The sequence below is a fragment of the Anas platyrhynchos genome, chromosome 3 (genome assembly GCF_047663525.1).
Source record: "Anas platyrhynchos isolate ZD024472 breed Pekin duck chromosome 3, IASCAAS_PekinDuck_T2T, whole genome shotgun sequence".
Lineage (NCBI taxonomy): Eukaryota > Metazoa > Chordata > Aves > Anseriformes > Anatidae > Anas > Anas platyrhynchos.
This window is the reverse complement of record NC_092589.1, coordinates 105500042-105509107: the sequence shown is the minus strand read 5'-3', so window position 1 is coordinate 105509107 and position 9066 is coordinate 105500042. Positions and strand designations below refer to the sequence as shown.

Below are 9066 nucleotides of genomic sequence, written 5' to 3'. Positions count from 1 at the left end.
TGTGCATTTTGTGAACCCCTGCAAGCATTCATTCCCTCTTGGGTTATATTAATTTCTATAGGAAAGAAAAAAATGCATCTCTGTCCATTGAGCCTCTACCCATCACCTCTTCCAGCATCCTAGGCAGTGACACTCATTTTCCCCCTCTGTGCTGTCGACAAGCACCCCTGCTTTTTCCATTTCTAGGCCGTGGCTTTGCCATTGCTGGTCCCAGAGCAGTTCATCTCCTTGCGAGGAGCTGCAGATCCCTGGATGGCTCGTGGAGCTCATCCTGCTTGGCCCCATGGTGCAGGGCTCACCATCAGGGCTGTCTCGGTCTGCGTCACTCCTCCATGGAGCACTTCCCCACGTGGTCTGCGCCTCCCCGGCTGTGACACTAGAAAGCAGATGTTTGTGACTTCTCTCCCAAAAAAAAGCTGCAGTTGAATCCTGGAACGTGTTTACATTCCCAGTAGATATGCAATGTGGAAATGTCGTGAAATAGGAAATAGTGTCCCAGCTGAATGAGTAAAAGGCATGGGATGTAAAAAAAGAAAACACCGCTATCATCATTTCCGAGAGACTTGCCAAATTCCTCGTTTCTGTGCTGATTTGCACATCCTGCAGATGTGTCTGCTCAAATTTCCCTTCTGGTATTTCCAGCTGACACGGTACGCCAAGCACAGGCACACATTTACCTGGATGAAGAGCAAGTGCAGCTCATGGTAAGTGAAATAACTACTGGCCGTGGAACAGCGTGAGGAAGGGGATGTGACTCCGTGTGCCCACGCAGGCCACAGACCGCATGCCGTGTGTTGTTCCTCGCTTTCTAAGCAACTGCAAATGGTTCCCTGCCGCGAGCCCAGAGCTTTTGCAAGGGAGAAATGGTATTCACGCAGCCCCGAGAGCTGCTGCATGTCTACTGACAGCTCCTCACGTTTGTGCCTGATGTTAGAATGGAGCCTGCTGAGATATGGGGACCAGCCTGCAGAAGATTTCCGAGTTGATTTCCAAATCTTGTTTAAACAGAAATCGTTCTTTTTGTTGGTCTTTCCAAGGGTACCAGCTGCACATTGAGTTGCAGGTACTGTTGGGAAACATTGCACAGGAAGTGAGGCTAGGAGGGCTCGGGCGTTGCATGAATATTGACTGGTTTAAAGGTTTTGATGATTACTTTTTTGTAATAACCTAGGCCCCAAAGATGTTGTTGTGAGCTTCTATTATGGCAGCTTCTACAAAACACAACTTCTACCTCCACCAGGCTAGAGTCTGACCCAAGTCAGATGTGACTGCCATTTGTCTCCTCTGCTTTACCCAGGTTGAGGTCAGAGCAGGGGAGAGCTCAGCATTCACCTCGAGCAACACCCCCAACCTCATTTTTATACATCCAGAGCCATCTGCCTAATCAAAAGATTAAAGGGATAGAGCTGGGAAGGCTCAGCTCTCAGGTGAAGGCTGGCTCAGGGTGTGAGCTCCTGGTATGCAGGGGATGAAGAGGGTCTGGCCAGAGTGAACATCTGTAGGGACACTAACACAGTCCTTGCATGGCATGGCTGGGACCTTCTCATTTGTGCACAATACGACGTGCACAAGCAGTTGAGGTGGATGACCACAAAGGACAGAGCTGCCCAAGGCGGCAGGACCACCCTGGGGCCACCTTCACACCAGCAGGCCTTGCTGGGCAGCACAGCATCGGTGACCGTAACAGGCCCGATGGTGAGTGGGATTCCCCACATTTCTCTTAAAATTGTACTTTCAGGGCCCCTCAAAGAGAGGAGATGCAATCTGACGGAGCGGCAGTGTGATGTGGTGTACTGAGTGCCGGGATGCTGGAGAAGGGGGATCTTCGTCAAAACCACTGTAGGTACAACGACAAACAAATCACTGAGCAGCACGGGGAAGATAATATCAAGGGAAGAAGATAAATTAAGGAGATGCGTTTTGAATGTTAAATTTGAGTCTTGCAGGCTGGAAATGTCGAAACGGAGGTAGCCTCGGGGGACTGGAGCGCCAGCCCTGTGCCAAGCACAAGTGGAAATGAATTTGCGGGGTAGTTTTCTGCTCGTCCCTAGGAATCCTTGTACCTGACTGTGATTAGTGCTCAGGGCTGCCAGGAGGCCCGGGCCAGGAGGAACAATAGCGAGGAGAGATGAAACGCAGAGATTACGGTCTTGTCTATACAAGAAGGGTTGTATCGCTTTATCTAGGTGGATTTGGAGTGATGTAGTTAAACTGGAGAGAAACCTCAAGCGCAGGGGCACTCCAGCTCCCGCTGCAGTGGGTTTAACCCGAGCTGCAGCACGGCACCGCCTCGGCACCTTTGAAGGGCTGGGGCCAGATGCCTATCTCGACGTCTAAGTGCTCCCGAAAATACCTTCGCCTCCGTGCTGTGGAGCGGGACAGCGGCGGGCAGAGGTGGTGTGAGGACAGGCAGCGGGGCAACCAGGCCTGGTGGCTCCGGGCCTACCCTGGGGTGGGAACATGTGGGGACAGGGGGATCTTTGGGGTGTTTGCAGGACATCCACCTCCAGCTGGAGGACGTTGGGGCATGTGGAGAAGCACGGCCAGTGTGGGCAGCAGTGCTGGGACATGGGGGAATACCACAGCAAGTGCTCCCATGCCACCCAGCCTGGCTGCCAGGCCATGTCCTCCTCCTGTGGCCATGGAGGAAAGTGCCACCAGAGCAGGCTCTGCGCCTTCCTCGAGCTGAGATTTCCCTGTTCAGCAAAGCTTCTTCACATCTGTGCAGGCCTTGCTTCTTGCCCTGTGTGGCTAATCCACCAAAGATGATTAGGATTTTATTGTTTACCAGGCTACCTAACGAATGGGTTATCCTCTTAAATTCTGTCAAACGGAGAAGTAATTTTTCCTTCTGAAAATCACTGGCCATAAATTCCCAGCAGTCGAGTCCAGATGTGCAGTTATATTATCTACATGCAATGTGAAATCTGCTGCAGAAAAAGAGGGTAGCACCAGCCACTGCTGCCTCACGATAGCTCTATGAAAGCAAATAGTGATTTTTCTCAGTATGTTAAATATTTATTTATTTATTTATTTATTTTTACTATTTTTGATGGGCTCGATCCTGTCAGACACTGAGCACACGTTTCTCTGCACCTCTGCTGACATTAACGCAAATGTGATATTGGTGAGAAAGGTGTTTTGTTGGTAAATCACCAAGCTTTGCTGGTAAATCACCAAGCAGCAGTTGGCTCTGTGCAGAACCCAGCACCCTCTCCCCTTACATGCACATACAGAGCTTGCATAACTCCTTCACAGTGAAAGCAAATGCTATTATTAGTTTATAAAGCAAGTTTTTTGTTGAATTTGGCAGACAGCGTGCATGTGTAAATTCCCCCAAATTAATTAAAACGTTTAGAGCGATGGTGGAGATAGCAGTGCTGCTCATCTAATAGATAGTTTTAACAGGTTCACAAATGCTTTTATGTAATTAATTAATGCTTGGCTACCTCAGGTGAAATAATCTGGGCATGCATGTTTCCTTAAATCAGAGCAAAGGTAGAGGGGCAAATTCATGCTCTGTTTAAGCAGCTTCCATCTAGGTTGGTCTGAAGCCCATTGCGGGTTCTAATTTATCTCTGGAAGACAAAATGTGATCTGAACTGACTGTATGAGCAGAAGAAAGAAAATGCATGAAATAATAAATAAGGCCTTGGCGCTTGCCAGGAACCACTGCCAGAATATTCTTCCTGCCTGAATTAGCTTCTCTCCTTTTGTAGTCATGGAGCAAAACCCGACTTGGACCTGGTGAACGGTGGCTTGTGCCGACCCCGTCACTCTGGCAGTGGCAATGCCATTCGGACAGTGTGGCAGGGCGCCAGCCACCTCGCCTGGCTTGCCTCCTGCAAGGAAAAGCGGGGACGGCTTGGTGAGTGAGCTAACAGCGCTAATTTGCCTGAATTTAACGGGATGTATTAAGGGTGCTTCAGCCAAGCAGGGACAGCTAATGGTATTACTGTGAGTGTGTTTGGGAACACTTCAAAAACGATGTGGCTCAGATGTAGCTCCTCTGCCTCCTACCAAGTTCCCAGGCTCAGGACTTTAAATCTGGGCTCAGTCCTCTCTCTGCCTGGTGCACGGGGCCACAGGTACACACAAAGCTTGAAATGCTGCACAGCTACAAATGAAAACCTTGCGGAGAAAGCCCACAGCTGGAGCTGAAGCAGATTTTCTGAAATGACCAGGCAATCCCAGTGTGACTGCAAAAGTGGCTGAGGAATATAGTCATTTCTTAAAATCAGACCCCACGTGTACTGAGGCTGCTATCCACTGATCGCCGCAGCTTATAAATACACACTTACTCACTCTCTGCTAATGTTCACCAAGGAGGATTGCCCGTGTTTTCATGGGTAGAAAGCTGTATTTTAGCTCTTTACTGCATCATCTGAGTAATTCTTTGATAAATGGCTGTCTGTTTTCCCTGGGCAAAATCAGGCAGAATTAATGACTACAGTGTAAAACAACCAACCTGGCTCCCAGATTAAGGTGAGGGAGAACCTCTTCCTCATCTTCCTTTGCAAGCTGGGCATATCTGATCTGAGTCACAGAGGGAATCAGCTTAGAGACCTACCGTCCCACTTTCACCTCCTCGCTTTTCAGAACAGCATCACACTTTGAAACTCTGCCTAACACTCAGCCCATGCAGGCACCTGAAATGCAAAGCTGTGCTACCTGCAGACAGGACGGAGGTACCTGGCTGGTTCATACTCAGCTCCGAACCATAAACCTGGACACAGCTCAGAAGCACCTCCAGCTTTCTATCAAATGTGTTTCCAAGTCAGTGTGATCGGTCTCTGGACACAGCTTGGTCTGTTTCTATCTCCTGATGACAAGGCTGCTTCTCACCCCGTCACCTTCTGACATTATAAATCTCGCAGTCCAGGCTGCACATAGCCTTGCTCTGAGTAGGATTTTCTCAAGCATACCTGCCAACTCAGACCCATAAATACATTTTAGGGGCTTCTAGTGCCTAAATCTGAGACCATTTCAGTCTTTTCCACATCTCTGTCCAGACCAGGACATTTTGAGCATCCTCTTAGGAATTTCCAAGTTATCACTTATATTCCTAGTGAATGGTCTGCAGGACTGCGTGCCATTGCAGAGCAGCTTCAGAAGGTCTGCATTTTACCCTGATTGTTATGAACATTAAGGAGACCCCTGCAGGGAGGTTGATAGCATTTTTGCTGGATGGTTGTAGCTGGAGCTCATCTAGTTTTCATGCAGGTAGTCACCTAGGGATATCTGCTCCAGTGAACTTTGGTGTGGAATGGACATTAAATTAGAAAGCCAGCATTGTTGCTTCCTGCATCACGTTCAGTAGTTTCTTTCCATGACTCTGATGCCTAGCAGGCGAGCTCCCACCCTGGAAAAAAAGGCTTGTAAAGTAGATATCCTGCACAGCTGTATGTGAGGGTATTTCCTATTTATTGTTTAAAGAAAATCTCTGGAGTAAATTGTGGAAGAAAAACACGGGAATAAACGTGGGTTAGGTTACTCCCTTGTAAAAGACACAGCACTTCAAAGAGTGTGAGGCAGAGTGCTCACATTCCTCTGTTTCTTCTTTGCTTCCTTTGACAGATTCCTCTTTTTGGAAACACAAATCCTAATCCATCGCGCAGCAGATTTTATCTCTGCCACAGGTACAATTCTGGAGTAACTCCTCTGGCTCCAACAAAGTTGTTCCAGATCTAGGGCTGAGCAAGAGAGAGCAACAGCAGTCAAGTCTCTGCTCTCCAGGACCACGTCTGGGTGCTGCTGTAACACCTTGCAGATTTACACCTACGTCAGGGCCCTGCAGTGTACAGCGCTGCTCCCTCCTCCGACGAGGGAGCATCCTGGTCACACAGGATGTATGATCAGCTTTACAACTTCAGCTACTCCATGGCTTTCCTGTCTGTCTCATACCGTTCTTTCTTTTGCCTCTTTCTTGATTTTCCCTGTGTTATTTTCCTTCTTTTATTTTATTTATTTATACAGATAAGCATGTTTGTGCAGGCATATGTATGTGCACACATGGAGGTACACTCTTTCTGGCCTTCTGTCTTATGAACAAACCTCATTCTAGACAAACACGTATGCGTGTATATACTTTTATAAATATATGTCTATTCATATAAATGTATGCACAAATATTTTCACAACACCATTCCAGCCATGGAAACTGGATCTCTGACGTGTTGGCATTGCTTGACTTGCATTTCAAGACTTCAGTCAAGAAACAAGTAAACACCATCTCATTGTGAATGAACCGAATGCAGCCTCACGCTCCTCTAAACCCACTCGTGAGGATCCACCTGTTCTCACCATGAAGGCACCTTCATCTGTAGACACAATGTCTGCTGTTGGCCTTCTGTTCAGCAGAGTTCAGAGGGGCTCAGCTCTTCCTTCCCCAGGGAGAAGGGCAGGTCTGGGACATTCAGCGTGATGGAGCATCGTGCAGGAGGAAAGGTCTGACCGTGAGCTCAATGGCTACGCACCATCAGTAAGCCATAATGACCAGAGCTACCAAGTGGGTTTATTGAGTTTTGGTGGCTGGGTGTCACTCGTGCCACAGCTGGGAATTGTTGGCTGATGGCCAAGCCTGGTATGTTTGCTACTCAAAACCTACCAGCCTGGCTGTATGCAGAGGGATGCAAATTGCACCATCTTTTTATAGAGACATTGGAATGAAAGAGATGTTTTTAAAGGTCTTTTTAAAATTCCTCATCCTCATCTGCGGTTTTGGTCTTTGTCATTGAAAAAGTCGCTCTCAGAACAGGCCGTGTTTCCTTAATGGGCTAAGGAAAGAGCCTGTGCTACTTTTGGATTCTCTTCTCTGCAACAACAATTGAATTTGGCCTGGAAGTACGGTAGTCTGCAATTAATGGAGGAAGCAGATCGTCAGGTTTCTTTTTCTTGGCTTTATGAATGGGCCTGAGCAGTGTCGCTCAGACACCGATACCATCCAGGCAAGGTGAACCCTACACAAAAGGCTGATTTTTAACCTCACAGGGAAAAACAAAGTTCTCCCCAGTCTGGAGAAGCAGCTATTTTACTCTGTTCACCAAAAGCCTTTCAGAAAAGAGACCGTGGCCGTGTCCCGGAGGGAGACCTTACTTTTGTTCTTTCTTGTTGTGTTCCTTCGTATAAACATATCCAAGACTGAAAGTATTTGGCTGTTCTTCCCGTCTGGAAACATAACAAGAGTCATGATGATTAGGTAAGTTAGCTGTGGGGGTGATGCATCTCGCTTTGTCTTAGCCACCTGGCAATTAGGCGTCTTGGCTCCGCGAGGCACCTTGGCTCCGGGAGCTGGTGGAGGGGAAAGAGGCACCTTTGTGGGCAGTTCAGCCCCTGCCTTCAGCACCTGTCTTGGGACGGGAAGGCTGGCTCCCCAGAGGGGTTTGTCTCTGCCATACCTATTGAGGAAACATGTGCAATTAGATCAGATCACGTTTGGCACTGAGAAGGGTGAAGCCATCCCTCTATTCCTAGTCTTAGCCTCATGCATCTCCTCTTTGTCTTTTCTTTCTTTCTTCTCACAGCCGGCCAGCGAGTCTCCGAATTTCCACTGTCGTGCCTCAGTGCTGTGTCCCTGCTGTCCTGCGAACACTGCTGTTCCGTGTGAAAATTCAGACATTCTGGTTTCCAAAAGGCTGCTAAAATGAAACGTCTAAACTAACAGGGACACACTTTCCAGGCAAAACTTCCTCACCTTCTAGACTGCACAGACTTGTCTCTCTCTCTCTCTTTTTTTAAAAGCAATAAGAATTCTTTATGCAAGGAGTCTAAAAAGACATCAAACAAGTGAGAAGATCACTTTGAGCTGTGTCCTCGTGCCTCTGTGTCAAACCATGCCCATGTGCAGTTTTATCAGCTGTTTCAGAGCTGTTATTTGATATCTAACGTTGTTATGCTTTGGGACAAAGATACTGTGATGCCTCCTGGATGAGTGTTTTTCTGCTATGAAAAACAGAACCCTTTTCTCCTTCCCTAAAAAGCAGCTCCCTTAGAAGTCTCTTTAGAAAAATAGATAATTTGCTGTCTATTTCTGGTTAATGCTTGATTTACACTGTTGTTACTGGGCCCTATAGAAAAGGGCTGCTCCTATCACAACATTTCTAGATACATAAACAGTCAAGACCAGCCATTTGAAAGTTCCCTCTTCTCTAACCCAATATTATTTAGCTTTTGCTTTGATCTCACGCCTGGAAAAAATCTTTTCCTTGAAACACTGCAAGTTTTCACAGTTCTAATAACGCATCAAAGCCGATACCATATGCAGTCCAGCTAGTCCCCAGCATTAGCTCATTTTGTGAACCCAAATACGTCTCTTTCCCCCTTCTTTCAGTTTTAATTTTGTGCTTTCTCTGCAGTGGTTCTGGGGAGCAGCGTGCTGCCAGTGCGTGGGGAAGCGAGAGGGTGAGGGTGCTGGCTACGGCCAGGCACAGCGCCGTCAGATGCTTCCTCCCAAAGGACTGCCAATGCCCTGAGCACCTCTAGACGTCTCGTGAGCACAGACTGCTGCTCCTGCCAAATTGCATGGCGGTTTTGGGGATGGAGACGAATATCCATTGAGTATTTACTTGATGCTATCAAACTCGTTTGTCTCGTAACCAAACTCCGAGTCCCTAGAGGTGAAATTCAGTGCATCAATCCGCCGCTCCATCTACCCATCTTTAAAAGGAACATCATTAACATGCCTTGCACATGAACAAATGTGGCTTTGTTCCATGTTACTTCATTACTGCATTATTTAGGGCTGATAGGTCTGAAAGCCAGGAGGCACCTTTATGATCACCTAGTCTGATCTCATGAGTACCACGAGCTAGTAATCTAGGCAGTAACCTGTGGTTGATCTGTATCACGTATTTTAGAAAAATAGCCAGTTTCCCATGGCAGTTTGGACCGATCTCCCTAGATGTGCTGATTTCCAGCAAGTTGTATGCCAAAGGGGGGAGCGGAGAGCACAATAGCAGAGCTGGTATTTGCTGTGCAGATCTGGAAGAGGAGTTTCACCCTAGGAAGCCAGACAGGCCCAAATACAAACAGAGATGGAAAGAGCACCACTCTGTAGATCTGAATTTA

General features: G+C 47.5%; 1 long non-coding RNA gene across 1 annotated transcript; it reads left to right on the top strand.

The window, feature by feature from the left end:
* Nucleotides 1-595: 595 nt before the first annotated feature.
* On the top strand, nt 596-8697 carry LOC106015291 (uncharacterized). The gene is made up of 4 exons (XR_011808568.1): nt 596-704; nt 1739-1839; nt 3720-3868; nt 5578-8697. It is a non-coding gene; the product is annotated as an uncharacterized lncRNA (long non-coding RNA).
* The last annotated feature ends 369 nt before the right edge of the window (nt 8698-9066 follow it).